The sequence below is a fragment of the Gossypium hirsutum genome, chromosome D06 (genome assembly GCF_007990345.1).
Source record: "Gossypium hirsutum isolate 1008001.06 chromosome D06, Gossypium_hirsutum_v2.1, whole genome shotgun sequence".
NCBI classification, from domain to species: domain Eukaryota; kingdom Viridiplantae; phylum Streptophyta; class Magnoliopsida; order Malvales; family Malvaceae; genus Gossypium; species Gossypium hirsutum.
The window spans coordinates 17,486,745-17,500,827 of record NC_053442.1 but is presented as its reverse complement, the minus strand read 5'-3'; the positions used below and the strand labels follow the sequence as shown (position 1 = coordinate 17,500,827).

The window sequence follows — 14,083 nt, the reverse complement described above, 5'->3', positions numbered from 1 at the left end:
GACAGCAGCAGTGACGTGAATGTGAAAAATCACCATAAATAGTAGAAATGGAATTAGAGGGTGAATGATATATAGAATTAAAGATTATCAAGTCTATTTTTACATGAAAGAAGCGGTGTAGGCAAAGGAATTTTATATTTTGAGATATTTAAATTTTAGTGAGACAGGGTCAGAATGGTTTTTGAAGTCCCTGGTTCTAACTTTAGAAAATCATTATAAATTGTACAGAAATAATTATAGGTCATAATTTATATGTTTAGATTCCTTAGTGAGTCTATTTTCAAAATAAATTAATGGTAACCTTATATGAATTCTATACAATTAGATATTTGATTTTTAGAGCCAAGAGGTCAGATCTGTCGAGCTGTGAAACAGGGGATACTTTAATGAATAAACTGTACTAATGTGCTAAGTCAAAAATTCTGAAAATTTTATGGTAAGTAGGAATATGAGTCTAGTTTCACGGAAAATTTACGGATTTAAATTTTATGTTTCGTAACTCAAGTTATAATTAAATTAGTTACAGTTGCGCAGGTGAACAGTGTTGTTATGAACAGTGAATTTAATTTTAAAAGCAAATTTTTATGCTCCGAATCGATAAGTTAAATTGGATGACATCTCGTACTCGATTCCGGAGACGGTCTCGGGTAAGGGGTGTTACATTCAACCCCCCTGAAACCCTAGTACTTTCCCACAAAAAAATTTATTTTCCCCCAAAACCCCAAACTTTTTTTCCTTTTATTTTTCTCCAAAACTTCTACTCACCCCTCAATTTTTTTCTTTTTTTTTCTTTTCTCCCAAAACTTTTACTTTCCTCCAAACCCTAAAAGCTTTTTTTCGGAATTTATGTCTATTATTTATGTCATTGAATTAAATTTCACACTTTGTAATATTTATATTATTGAATTGTTTTATAATACTGAATCTTTATCAATTTCTGTTAAAATAGAATTATTGATGATTGAATAAAATATTCGTGTTAAAATTTTATGTTTGTATCAATTTGACATTTTATCTTTAAAATAAATTTTAATTTCAATATTTAAAATTTAATATATTTTTTAATTTCAAAATACAAGGTGACAAGAATAAAAAATAATTGAAGCAACTAAGCAAGCAAATAAGCTAACCCATATATAAAATATTAATAAATAAATTAAGAAGGGATTAAAATTAATAACAAATTTGATTTCGGTGGGTGATAGTGGCTACAAAGACTCAAATTCATTTTTTTAATTTAATTCAAACAAATATGTTCAATTCGATTCGAGAAAATTTTGAATCGAATTAGGATAATAAAATAGGATTCATCAACCCGATTAATTCGAAATTTTTTCATTTGATTCGATCAAATGTTCACCCCTAATCCCAACCCTTAAATAAGAGGATAAACAATGCTAATGCTAGCCGAACTAAGACTCAATCGGCTTTAATTGATTTCTTTGACTTCCTTATTTTTGGTGTTTTAAATGCTGTAGTTGGTTCTTTATGTTTTCTATTCAAAATATATGATTAAACCATTATTGGTTAACAGTTCAGCCTATTAAACTGATCGGTTTAATCTAATCTAAATTTTATCATCTTAGTTTAAATCTGGAACTTAACCTAATTAATTCAAGTGTTCACTTAAAAGTGATAACATATTTGAACGGGTTTTTTTCTTCAGCAATTATCGTGGGACCCACAATTAGTAGTTATTCCGAAATAGATATAGTAAAGGTTAAATTACTTGGTGGTCCCCGTTTTATAGGCTAAAGATCAAATTAGTCTTTTTATTATAAAATTTAACAATTTAGACCAAATTAATTTTAAAGTAAAAGAGGTAACATTTTAAATGGCGATTAACTTGAACATTAAAAAGTGTCGACTTATGTTTTATAGTCGTGAAAAAACTTGAATGGATTCTTTCTCGTTTTTCTCTCTCGAGTGGCCAGGTTCTCTAATCTCTGAAGAATTGGAAAGAGCCACAAAAAGGTTAAGGATAAAAATGTTGCCAGCGATGGGCAAGAGGACATGAGTATGGAGGGTGATTCCCTAAGAGCTTCCTCTTGTGATACTCTTATTGGGAATCTAGATTTGCCTAGTGGATCGGTGGCTGATGATATTTATGTCGATATCAAATAGGGGAATGATGATTTTAGTGTCAAAATAGATGGCCAGTATTCGAAACTTCATTTCTCTTATAGAGTTCATGAGTTAATTCATAAAAGCATGAAAAAGACTGTTATTGTCGTCTTTTGGGGATATCTATTTGTTTCAAAACTTTATTAAGGAGACTTTATTCCTACGAAATTTATTTGAGAATTTTCAACTAGCAGATATGGATGGTAATCATTTCATAGTTAAGTATGGTGATGATAATGATTATAGTCGAATTCTCACTAAAAACCACTGGCAAATCATTGGACACTACTTTATATCTAATGTGTCACATCCTTAAATTTTGTCTAGTAAATTCAGGTTAGTGGATTGGATAGTTGATTCGGATCCAGGAATTAAATTCGAGAATAATAATAATAATAATAGTGGTCTAAAATTAGGTTAAAGAATTTAGAATTAATTGTTCGAAAAATGATTACTTTAGGACGGTTTTTAAAAATAAAATTGGATTTAAAAAGAATTAAGAAAAAGGTGTTTTAATTAAAAAAGGACTAATTTGTAAAAATGTCAAACTTGAGAGTTTCCTAAAAGTAATTAATCCAAGTTTTAAAAATCGGTTCTTTTTTCATGCAACTATAAAACCCATTCATGTGAATTTTTTCCAAACACCAATTTAATCATTTCTCTCTCCAAATAAATAGGTCATTTTGATTTTCTCACTTACTAAACACTAGATCTCAATTTTAAAGAAAACACTCAAATTCTTCCTCAATTTCCTCATACTTCTCCAAAGGTTTTTCAAGCAATTAAAGCTTCAACTTGTTTTTCTTCTTCACTCAAGGTTAGATTTTGATTCTTGATTATATTTTTATGTATGTTGCTTTTACAAATCAAGATTTGATCACTTATAATGAGATGTCTATGGATCTAAAGTTTTAAGTCAAAAATGAGATTGAAAATGGTGAAATTTAGATTTTTAAGTTAAATCATTGTTACTGAATGATTTTCATCTTATTTTGATTTGATTAAAAGGTTATTAAACTCAATTTAATAGATCATTAAAGGATTTTAGAGAATTGATTATTTTCCCTTTTGAATGCTCTCATGTGATGATATTTTCGAAAAATTGAAATCTACATTTTTAGGCATTTAAAATGGTTTAAATCTGTTCTAATATGATATATGAGATGTTTAGAATCATTTTTAAGTAATAGAAATAAGAATTGATTAAGGAAATCAATTATTTCAATAAATCTAGTTAAACTTTTGGTTTAAGAGTGGAGAATATGGATCTATATATATATATTTATGTTTAGATGTGATTTTGGATGCTAATGATTAGTTTATGTTGTGTTTAATGTGTATGCGAAGTTTTGGATCCATCGGAGCCCTCTATGGGTAAGGCGAAAGGCAAGGAGAAGCTCTTTTAGGCTTTCGACAATTGAGTGAATGTTAAATCGGTGAGTGATCTGAAGTACTACATGTAAGCACGATTCATAGATTTAATAGGGAGCTTAGGTTAGCCTTGCAAATAATGCTTGTGTGGTGAGAGATGTGATTTATAATGAGTTTATAGCAAAAAATGATGTGTTTATGTCAGTATATAACTCATGATTTGCTGGTTTTATGCACAGATATGAGTTTATAGTGTTTGTGGCTCAAAGAGCATTGTGTTGGCACTTGATAGTGCATTACATGTGATGTGATAGTGTGGCGAATATGGATAAACAATAATGTGCATAAAATAGTAAATAATTGTTTTTAAATAGATATGTTGGCCTTGTGGTGTCTTGATATTATTAGATATAGTTGGGATGTCATAAGATTTGAGTGCTCACACATGTGTTTTATATATGGGTGTTGAGGCCCGAGATATGTTGGAGAGAAAAGGAATGTTGAGTTTTAACTCCATTCAATGGGATATATTAGTGTGTTGGAGAGTGATAGCTTATGCTACACTTATATCGGATATGTTAGACTCTTAGAGTCATTGGTGTGTTGGAGATTCGTTTTTCTGATGAGATATGTTTGTATATATATTTTTCAAATCACGTAGCCAAACGATCAGAATCTATATGGATAGAATTTATAGTACGATCTCGAAAAATAGGCAATTATATTTCAATTGTGAATTGATTGAATTATGCTTAAAAGTGTCATGATTGTTTGCCTTAGTATGCTTTCCTTAAACCTCGAATATTGTGTTTTATTATGGCATCCTTGAGCATTCACTGAGTTTCAAAAAGCTCACACTCGTGTTTAAATATTTTGTTGAGAGATAGCTCAACTGAAGAGGGGGAACTAGGCAAGTAAAGTGATCTATTCAAGGCAACTTGGTTGAGTTTATGTTGAGGTTTTTGAACTCATTAATAAAGACAATGTGGGTCATTTTTATGGGACTAGACTATTTTAATTTTGGTACTGTAAAATGGACTTTAAGGACTGTTGTTAAGGACTTTAAACTTGGGTTGTGATCTTTTGATTGCTTGTGAATAATGATTTTGATGATGCATGATTGTTGATTGAAGTTTTGTGTTCAAGGTTTGCATGAATCATCGATAAAAATGTGACAAAAATGGTTTAACAGTATCCTGGATGTCTTTTTTGGTATGTTTTAAATGACCAAATAGGTCTAAAATGAGCATTTAGGATCTTGAGGAAAACATGAATGGATGTTATGGTATGTTGTATAACTGAGTGTAAAGTTAAGGACTTGTATGCTAGCATAAAAAAATTACTTGAGGTGTCAAATTTTGCTAAGGTGCATTAAAATTTATTTAAGCATGTTTTGAATGATGTATGCTTGCAATATGACATGTTAGAATAGAGAAATAGGCCTAAATGCACGAAATCGTATGTTTGATCAAGACTCAAAATGACAAATGCAAGATGTTGGGCTGTTTCTGTAGAAATTGCAGATGACGTCGCCGCGTCGTTTGAATGACGTCATGACGAGGGATCGACGTTGAAACACCCAAAGTTGCATCTTCGTGACGAGAGCCCTCTTCAAATTATGTCACTACATGGCAATCATGTCACCACAACATGGCATATCGAGTGTTTATGCCTTGTTTTGCTTCATTTGCATTCTAGTCCTAAGTTTTAGGTAATTTAATTGGAATCCATAAATACTATAAAATGCTTTGAAAATTTGTATGACTAAGGTTTAGATGGTTAATTTTGTGATGCAACTTACAATTTCGTAAAATGGTTACTTCGTATCGATTGTTGTTTTTATGATTTGGTACCTGAAACCTTTATTTTTTTTAAACTAATCATAGATTACTAATTGGTTTAAACTGATTCTTTCAATATTATTTCTTACATAACTCTAGATTTGAAATGTATTTCTAAAATTGTTATTTAAGAGTGCTTCATATGATGAATGCAAAATGATAGTTTTCCCTCGAATGACTTTTGAATGATGTTGTTATATAAGCAAGCTTTATAGGATTTGTATGATGTTGTTACATAACCCATATCTAGGTTTGATTGCTAATTATGCATGAAAATTTTGTGTTGTGCATCGTGGTTTATGATGTAGTCACGTAAGTGACTAATGTCATGTTCCGGATATGGGTTAGACCGTCTCGGTCGAATTTAGGGCGTCACACAAGGTGGTTGTTTGGGTGCGACTTCCTAGTCTCTCTTTTCACATTCTACACTAAAACTCCCTCAGACCAATTGCAGAAGTTTTGGGCACTGTAATTAAGATTGGCTACAAAACGAAGGCCAGGAAACGAGGTTGGTTTGGTTGTCTAGCTATCATTATGGATCTTAAGAATCTGTTGGTCTCTCATATTTATATTGATGGCTTTGCTTATTATATTAAGTATGAGGGCTTTCCTTTGATTTTTTATAATTGTGGTCGATATGTTTGAAAAAAATCGGTTTGAAAATGGCTTTTTATCACAGCAAAAGATTAAAAATTTGAAAACCTAGTCGGTTTGTAATATATATAGCAATCAAATTTTCTCGAAAGGTACTTGTGCTTTGTGTGAGACAGATCCTTAACATTCTCGACTTTCAATCGAACAAATTTCTTTGCTATTCTCGTATAACGAATCACTTCGAGTGTGGCATCGAATAATCACAAATTAAACACAGAACCAAAAATAATTTTCTTACATTTAGTAGGAAAGTAAATCCCTCTCTATAGAAACTGGTAGAATTGTAATTCCCATCAAATAGATTTCATACTTGGAAATTAATTCTCGCTATTTTTAGATAGAATAACAATATATCAAAGTTGTGTATTTTTAGCCCTACCAGTGTTGTAACAGCCCTTTTTCAGTGAAATCAGAATAGTGGTTTCAGGACTAGAAATCTGACAAGTAAATTTTTATTTTATTATAATTTTAATTTCTATGGGATGTTAGTAAGGTCATATTAAAATTTTGTTAAGAAAATTTGATGTTTGCATGATTAACTAAGTGAAAAAGACTAAATCGTAAAAAGCAAAAATGTAGAGTTTCAGTAGTTAAAGAAGTCAATTAGCTATGAAATTTTAATCTAAGGGACTTGAATGGTAAATAGACCAAATAATGAGATAGTGTATGTTTATGGACATGGTTTTAAAAAAATTATGAAAGTTTTTAAAGGCTAAAATGGTAATTAGGTAATTAAAACCTAAAATAAAAGAATGAAAAATTAGTATCTTCTTCATATCATTTTTTACCGAATTTTCACCATTGAAGATAGGGCTAGGTTCGACCAAGCTTTCTTTTGTTCATGTAAATGATTCCATGCCCCATTTTTAATTATTTCTATGTTTTTGAGGTCGTTTTAGCTTAATCTAGCTAGCCTAGGGATTAATTTGAAAAATTGTTAAAGATTGAGGGTTATTCCATGAATATTCTTGTATTGTTCTTGATGTTAAATGGTAGATTATGGATCCTTGTTGATAAATAAACAAGTTTTGTAAAGTGATTTTTGATGAAATTTACATATAGAGATTAATTTGTAATAATAGTAAAAGTTCATGTTAAATTTATGAAATGATGATTGGTATGGGTTGGTTTAAGTCCCTAGAGAATTCGGTTGGCTTGAGTGGGGGGTTAAAATGCTTAAATTTCAATTTATGATCTTAAGGACAAAATTATGAAAAGATAAAATATTGGGGGCAAAATGGTAATTTAGCATAAATATGAATTGTGGACTAAATTGAATGGTAGAGGTATTAAATGGATTGAAATTGTCTATTTAGATCATGATAGACCACATACGGATCTAGATCGAGGAAAAGCTAAAGCCTCGGATTAGTTCGACTTCGTTTCTACGCCCATAGTCATCGAGGTAAGTGTGTAGAATGGCTATCGTATTAATGTTATTCAAATGTATTTTATTATGTATTTATAATGTAATTGAATGAATTATAACCAAATCAATGCTATGACAATTATTGAGTCCCAATTGAACCTTAGGAATTCGTAGGATATAAATGACATGTCATTAGGGATTTCATGTTTGAGACGCTAGTCTTGAATGTCCTACCGATGGCTAAGGTCCTACATTTGTTTCAGATACCCCACAGCTTGTGTGAGCAGCATCGTGTAGTGTACATTTTGACCCACAGCTCGTAAGAGTAGTCTCATTTCACAGCTCGTGTGAGCAAAGATGTAAAGGAAAGGTTACGTTATAAGTTTAAGCACACTTCGTGTGAGCTTTCTTGGTGTATCCGTTGATATTGTAGATGGCTCAACTGGTATGAAAAGTAAATGAAAAGGGTAAGTGTTATATGATGTATCACGAATCTATAAAAAGGAATGATAATCTAAATGATATGAATACATGTGCAAGTTTCTGGTTATGGATTAATTTATTTGAACCATGTACAATTACACTAACTTGTGTATTGATGATGATGAATAGGCTTGTGTCAAGCTTGTGGTTTGGGTTGTATTATGCTTATATTTTATGTTTTATGCAAATTAATGGTAAGTTATGTTTTATTTTCTACGAACTTACTAAGCATTATGTGCTCAATCGGTTTGGAAGGTCGTTGGAGATCTTTCACACTGTCCAGCATAAATATCGGTAGTTTTTGAATGTTTTGGCCAAGGTTATAATGGCATGTATAGGTGGACTTATAATGGTGTTTAGTTGATGATTTGGTATGTATAAGTTATGTAAGTTAACGTTTTTGGTACATTTGATGCTTTGCTTGTTGTGTCATTGTGGCCATCTTATGTTGCATGTTTTGAATGGCTCAAATAGTATGTTTTATAATGGTATAGTAATGGTCAAGTTATGGCATGTTTGGTAAGTTTTGGAATTGGTAATTGATGAATGATATGTGGTAAAATATGCATGTTTAGGTTAGTGTTGTTGTGTGTGTTTGAGGTGCCTTTGAATGGAAAATTGGTTAGTTGATTTAGGACTTTTGAAAAGGAAAATATATGCATTTTTAGGTATGGTTTGATGCGTTGTAGGTCTGCATAAATTGCTCAATGTTTATGCATGAAATGGTATAGGAAATGGCTTGTTTTTATGCAACTTTATGTCCACACAGCCTGAGACACGGGCATGTGACTTAGCCGTGTGTGACACACGGCCTGGTGCCATCACCGTGTGTCCCTTAAAGGTTCCTTTGCATGCAAGTCAGTGACTTACACGGCCTAGCACACGGCCTGGCACGCGGGCGTGTGACACAGCCCTGTGAGGCACACGTCTTGGCCACACGGTCATGTGACCCCTACTTCCAAATTTTTATAACTTTTTTCTTAGACTTTCCAAATGATTTTTATTTAGTCCTGAATTGTTTCTAAGGTATTTCTAGGTCCTTGAGGGCTCGATTTAGGGACAATTTGTAGGTGAAAGATTGGTTTATTATATGTTTATGATAGTGTATGAAATGTATGTTGAAATGTTCTATTTATACTGTAATGCTCTGTAACCCTAATCTGGAAAAGGGTACGAGTTAGGGGTGTTACAAGTGCAATCTATTTATAGGGAGAGATTATAGAATCTTGGTTGAATTAGTAGAATACATATACTACTTATCTAACAGAAAAACAAGTCCCATGATGTGTAGCATCCACAAACTTTTGAATTGGATTCTTTTGAATAGGTTGAAATGTGGCTTAAGTGGTAAATTGTAGCATAAGTGTTTCATGGTTGAATAGCTTGTTCTGAAAGGCATTTTTCATGTATACATGACTTGGCACATGGCCGTGTGCCCTGCACGGTTTAAGACTCGACCATGTGGCCTGAAGATTTTGGTTGATTTTTTATGCACAGGGCCATAGTTTTTTATAGAAAAAAACCCGAGGGTCAACATCAATTTATTACATCACTTAAAATAATATCATAGATTTCCAACAGATAATCCATATTAAAATCCTTGGTACAATTATTAACAATGGCCCAATCACAAAGATAGTCCGCTGCTTTATTACAACAGCGCAGGGCCCAAACAAAGCTAACATTAGAAAACGAGTCCAACAGTTTAAGAATTTCCTGAATTCGATGGCCCATGGTTGAAAAGTCAGCTTTCATCCTAGTTAGCTGGTTCACCAAGCTAACGCAGTCAGATTCAAACTCCAGCCTTAGCCAATTTTTTGTCCGTGCAAAACTAATACTTTCTTCCAGCACATGCAGCTCAGCCCATTCGGCTTGCACATTTTTATCCTTAACACTCGCCCGACTACCGAGAACAAAGCCATCATGATCCCTTGCCACAAGTCCAAAGCTCATCTTCCTACCATTCGCAATGGTGTTGAAATTTATTTTAACCACCCCCTGTCCTGGCTTTTTCCAAACTTTCTCCACAACCAGTTTTGGGAGCATTGGTTTCTCCAAAAGGTTGAAAATGCGAAAATCCTGGCTTAAGGTAGCAGCTCTTTCCCAAGTCACTTTGCCTTCTTCCTCCATATCAGAAAATACTCTATTATTCTGGCTGTTCTAGATATTCCAAAGCACCATGATGAAATCAGAAAAAGCCTTCTTGTCCAGCATACGAGCCACGTCTTTAATCCAATCCACACACCGATAGTAGCTTCCCCCGATCAAATTATTATTAAAGCCACCATAAACCAACACCGCCCGAGCCTTTGGGCAATTTTTCATCGCATGAAGGAGGGTCTCCTTTTCAATCCCATATCTCGGACAAGTGCTGTTGATCTCCCTCCGAATGCCAGAAATTTTCTTGTACGTAGGAAGGATGTCGTGCCCCAGGCGCCAGTAGAAAATTTTGATTTTCGGCAGAGTTTGCAATTTCCACGTAAGCCTCCACAAAAATCGATGGGAGCAAAACCCCACATATTTCAGGGTCAGGCAAGAGTAAGGAGACTTGGTGGAATATAAGCCAAGGGAATTATGGAACCAAATATGATAGTCATCAAGGCCATTATGAAGAATAGGGATTTTGCATATTTGGTCCCCCAAGTGTTCACCATAGATCTCCATTATCCTTCTCTCGTTCCAACCATCTTTCTTATTATTCAAGAGATCACTCACTCCATTCTCTTTGACCCCCCTTTTATTGAGACCAATCGAAACACCCGAAAGCCTTCAAAACCCCAGTTGTCATGCCAAATATCGATTTTGCTTCCTCTCCGCACATTCCAACTGAAACCCTCGTACAATATGCTAGCAGCTTTAGCAATGCTCTGCCAAGTGAACGAGTGCTTGTCAATTTGCTTAGGAAAGGAGAGGGTTTGCTGAAAGTGGGCAGCCTAGACATAAAGAAAATGAGAGGGTTTGTGAAGAAGAGTCAATGTCCACCTCCCCTATAGAAAGAAGGAATCACAAGACGATGAGGGATAGAATGGGAAGGTTTAAGAGTAAACTGAAGAGACAAAGGGTTTTAAATGGCAGAAACATGGATGAGAGCCCAGTTAGATTCATTAAGAGAAGGCTTGTAGAAAATGTTTCAGCTTTTAAGGAGGTGGCTGGTGACCAGCCCCGCCAAGAGCAATGAAGATACTTAGCTGGAACTATGGTGGGGTTGGGAACCCGATGACAGTTTGCGAATTGAAGCAACTCTTTGTTGCTAACATTCCTGATATTATTTTCCTTTGTGAAGCTAAAATTCATTCTAACGGGTTTTCTTGTATTCGCTCTATTTGCAGAATGGAGGGGTGTTTAGCTGTTAGCTCAGAAGGGAAAAGCGGAGGCTTGGCTTTGATGTGGAGGTAAGACGTCAGAGCTACGGTGCAAATTTATTCCAAATATCACATTTACTCGTTGGTTAGTATGGATGATGGTGAGATGTTTAGGTTCACTGGCTTTTATGGCCAAACCGATCCTAATTTAAGACAGCTATCATGGGATATGTTGAGAAGGGTGAAGAGCACGATAAATGAAGGATGGATCGTGGGAGGCAACTTTAACACCATCTTGAATAACTCTGAGAAGGATAGAGGTCATATAAAACCTAAGACCTCGATGGATGATTTTTGTGATATTCTGGTGGAGTTAAATCTGACTGATGTTAAAACTTGCAATGGTTGTTTCATGTGGACTAACAACAGAGAGGGCACCATGCTTGTCAAAGAGAGGTTGGACAGATTTTTTATCTCTGATGTTATTATGGAAAAAATCTCGTCCCTTACTTAACATATTGTGCGCCAATCAAAATCTGACTATGAGGCTATCTTAATGGATATGAATGGGAGCAAGCCAAATGAGAAGAGTAATGATCCTAGGGCTTGGTTTAGATATGATATTTGCTGGGCGAAGGTGTAGGAGGCTAGAGATATCATTACTCGTATTTGGTCCAATGAGGAGTGCAATTCGCTGGAGAAGATGGAGCTGATCCGGGATAAGCTGGGCCCGTGGCAATACCAACATTATAAAAGGTTGAAGAATAATATAAAAAGGCTGGAGAATGAGATTAACAATCTTAAGGATGGCCCTACGAGTGAGAGATCAACGAGTCTCCTTAAAAATGCTCGGGGTAAGCTGGGCCATTTATATGGCGTGGAGGAAAAGTATTAGGCGCTTAGGGAATGGTTCCAGTGGTTGAAGGAAGGGAATAGGAACACCTGCTATTTTCACGTGTGGACGTCGGGTCGTAGAAAAAAGAATAGTATTGAGAGACTTAAAGATACCCATGGTGACTGGCATGATGACAAGAAAGAGATTTGTCACAACTCTTGGAATTATTTTGATAATCTCTTTAAGACCTCTATAAATGTGGATGATGAGAGTGATTTACATGTTGTTCCCGAATGCATTAATTAGGACATGAATAGGAGGTTGATTGGAGAATTCACTGATGAGGATATTTTTATGGCTTTTAATTAGATGGATCCTCGTAAGGCCCTGGGGATTGATGGGCTTTCAGGAAACTTTTTCAAGGATCATTGGCCTACAGTGGGTGAAGATGTTCTACGCTTGTGTCATGATATTCTTAAGGGCAATAAGAGTGTCGAGTGCATAAATGAAACGTTAATTGTTTTGATTCCCAAGATTAAGAACCCGTGTGAAATGGCTAACATCCGTCCAATTAGTCTTTGCAGGGTGATCTACAAGATTGTTTCGAAGACTCTTGCTAACTAGCTTAAAGATGTTCTTCCCCTGTGCATTAGCCAAAATCATAGTGCCTTTGTTCCTAACCGAATGATCCACGACAATGTCTTAGTTTCCCATGAGCTCATGCACTATCTCCGTAGCTCTAAAAATGGTCTGAACAAGGGTTGCGTGGTCAAGCTCGATATGAGCAAAGCTTACGACCGGGTGGAGTGGTATTTTCTTAAGAAAGTGCTGATAAAAATGTGTTTTTCTAATGATTGGGTTAATAAAATTATGGAGTGTGTTTGTACTATTCGGTACTGAGTTAAATGCAATACAACTCTGTCCGATATCATTATCTTGAAAAGGGATCTCCGACAAGGGGACCCGTTATCCCCTTATTCGATTCTCTTCTGCATGGATGCCCTATCTCTTTTGCTGATTTATGCTCAGGAGACTAACAAGATTAAAGGCATCCGGGCTAGTAAGGATGGCCCTAGAATTAATCACCTTTTTTTTGCTGACGGTGCTCTCTTGTTTGTCAGGAACAAACAAAGTGAAGTGGAGGCATTTACAAAGATTTTGGAAACCTTTGAAAGGATGTCTTGCCAAAGCATCAACTTGGAAAAATCTATGGTCTACTTCAGTCCAAACACCCCTGTTTCTCAACGCGCGACATTAAGTAGCCTGCTTAAGATGAATGTGGTGAACAACCTTGACAGATATCTTGGTCTGCCCATCCCGATTAGTAAGAAGAAGTCAGCTGCTTCCCAAAGCATATTAGATCATGCGACTAATAGGATCAATAGCTGGTCTAAGAGATTATTGTTTAACGGTGGGAAGGAAATTTTCATAAAGTCGATTCTTCAGTCAATTTCTAAGTATACTTTCTCAGTTTTCTTTGTCCCTAATGGTGTCCTGGAGGAGCTTCAGTCCATGATCTTTCGAGTGTGGTGGGGGAAAATGATAGGAACAGAGGATGGCATATGTTATCTTGGGACTGAATATGTTTCCCTAAAGGTATGGGGGCCTTGAATTCAGGGATTTAAGATGCTTTAACGTGGCTTTGTTAGGAAGGCATGTCTGGCGGCTAATTAGCTGTAAAGACACATTATGCTACAAAGCACAGGGCCACAGTTAGTTGCACGGTCTGGTGACACAGTCGTGTGACCCATCTCAAACGACTTTGCTTTCTCACATGACTAGGGGACACAGTTGTATGACCCCTCTTTGCAGTTTTTTCCTACTTTTTTTACTTAGTTTGAATTTGATCCCAAGTAATTTCCTACTTATTTTTAAGTTTTCGATATTAAACTTAAATTGACTAAAACACATTTTAAATTGATTTTTCATGAATTGTATGATAATTAATTGAGATTTTGAATTATATATTGTTTTTAATGGTTTGGTATTTGTTCGTAGCATCCTATTATTCGAGTCCGACGACCAGACCAAGTGAGGTGTAACATTTACGAAAAAGAAAAAAATACAAAAATAATCGAATAACAAGCAAGAAGAGTAACAATGC

At 34.8% G+C, this 14,083-nt stretch overlaps 1 long non-coding RNA gene across 1 annotated transcript; it reads left to right on the top strand.

Annotated features, from left to right (window-relative positions):
* Positions 1–2,801: 2,801 nt before the first annotated feature.
* Positions 2,802–5,273, top strand: LOC121218545 (uncharacterized). The gene is made up of 3 exons (XR_005914931.1): positions 2,802–2,941; positions 3,472–3,560; positions 5,010–5,273. It is a non-coding gene; the product is annotated as an uncharacterized lncRNA (long non-coding RNA).
* Positions 5,274–14,083: the final 8,810 nt, after the last annotated feature.